This window comes from Mirounga angustirostris, unplaced genomic scaffold, assembly GCF_029215605.1.
Source record: "Mirounga angustirostris isolate CCGP_5_RB_7025 unplaced genomic scaffold, mMirAng1.0.hap1 SCAF_1, whole genome shotgun sequence".
Taxonomy (NCBI): Eukaryota; Metazoa; Chordata; class Mammalia; order Carnivora; family Phocidae; genus Mirounga; species Mirounga angustirostris.
The window spans coordinates 113580728-113583062 of record NW_026991709.1 but is presented as its reverse complement, the minus strand read 5'-3'; positions in this window follow the sequence as shown (position 1 = coordinate 113583062).

Below are 2335 nucleotides of genomic sequence, written 5' to 3'. Positions count from 1 at the left end.
TTCCCTCTCTCTAGTGGTAAGGATGCTTTCTACCCTCCTGGTACAAGGAGGGTGTCTTCAAATGGGAGATTTATTTTCTGCTCTCAGGGGGACAAAGGAGGTTCAGAGTATCCTTCTTGCACCAGCTGTTTCTTGAGTAACTTTAATTTAAAATAATGAATTATTTTGGGGTGGCATGTTCTGCTCTCCAGGCCCACCTTTGAAATCCCCAAGGAGTTTCACAATTCAGAAGCTGAGTTGGTAAATTGCTCCAGTATTTTACTGAATTGGTCTTCTTCGTCTTGAAAATAAATCAGTTAAAATTTTTTTTAAATTAATTTTTACCATTTTTAATTTTTAATTAAATAGATGACGTACAATATTATATTAGTTTCAGGTATTCAGCATAGTGGTTTGACACTTGTATATACTGTGAAATGCTCACCATAATAAGTCTAGTTACCATCTGTCACCATGCAAAGTTGTGACAATATTATTATTTTTTTAGGGTTTTTTTTAAATTATTATATTAGTCACCATACAGTACATCATTAGTTTTTGATGTGGTGATCCACGATCCATTGTTTTCATATTACACCTAGTGTTCCATGCAGTACGTGTCCTCCTTAATACCCATCACCAGGCTAACCCATCCCCCCATCCCCCTCCCCTCTAAAACCCTCAGTTTGTTTCTCAGAGTCCATAGTCTCTCATGGTTTATCTCTCCCTCCGATTTCCCTCCCTTCACTTTTCCCTTCCTTCTCCTAATGTCCTCCATGCTATTCCTTATGTTCCATATATGAGTGAAACCATATGATAATTGACTTTCTCTGCTTGACTTATTTCACTTAGCATAATCTCCTCCAGTCCCATCCATGTTGATGTAAAAGTTGGGTATTCAACTATTCTGATGGCTGAGTAATATTCCATTGTATATATGGACCACATCTTCTTTATCCGTTCATCTGTTGAAGGGCATCTCGGCTCTTTCCACAGTTAGGCTATTGCGGACAATGCTGCTATGAACACTGGGGTGCATATGGCCCTTTTTTCACTACATTTCTGTCTTTGGGGTAAATACCCAGGAGTGCAATTGCTGGGTCATAGGGTAGCTCTATTTTTAACTTTTTGAGGAACCTCCACACTGTTTTCCAAAGTGGCTGTACCAACTTGCATTCCCGCCAACAGTGTAAGAGGGTTCCCCTTTCTCCACAACCTCTCCAACATTTGTTGTTTCTTTCCCTGTCCATTTTTGCCATTCTAACTGGTGTAAGGTGATATCTCAATGTGGTTTTGATTTGAATTTCCCTGATGGCTAATGATGATGAACATTTTTTCATGTGTCTGTTAGCCATTTGTGTGTCTTCTTCAGAGAAGTGTCTTTTCATATCTTCTGCCGATTTTTTGACTTGATTATTTGTTTTTTGGGTGTTGAGTTTGAGAAGTTCTTTATAGATCTTGGATACCACTACATAGCTTTTTTTTTTTTTTAAATAAAAAAGGACAAATGGTTATTTCTTAGTATCTAGTATGTGCTTGGCATTCTGCCAGTTTCTCTATAAACAATATGTAACTTAATTTCTCCACAATGTTATGAGTTGGCCCTTTAAAATGCTTCTGTAATAACTGCTCCTTGTCTTCATCATGACACTTAACATACTCTACCTCCCACTTGCTTCCTTGAGGCATGGATTGTGTTGTGTCCACTTTTGTACCTCTCCATGCCTATAGCAGGAGTTGGAACATGATATAAACTTCAGCAACATTTGTTAAATAGGAGACTATTACTATTCTCATTTTAAAACTTGTGACACTGACTTTCAAAGGGGTTAGGCAAGATCAGAGAGCTAGTAAATGACAAAACTATCATTTAGATTAAATATATAGTTTTCCTTTTTCAAATTCCAGCTTGTCTTTCTGATTTTCTGCTAAATAGAAGGTTCCTACACTGAGAAGCTAGGGTAGAACTGTAGGTCATTGCCATACTAAATGAAGTAGTGTATATAGAATTAGGTACTCAAGTCAGTGGACTCAGAAGTAAAATTAAGTCTGACATGTATGATGATAACAGTTGGCATTTTCAATAACTTTATGTGGCATTATATACTCATTAATTAGTCTACATAATACTTCATTATGTGAGTCTCCATTACTGAATTTTAAGTACCTAAGAAACAACACTGAATTAGCAATTAAACTAAGCCACATGAATAAACAGACACAGTATAGCATTCTATGAAGTCAAAATGAACATTCCTGTTCTTAGAACTCAGTAATCAGGCTTTTCTTAATATTATGAAGAAACTACCCTCTTCTCTAGAGCAACGTTTCTCATGAAGTAGCTAGACAATTCAAT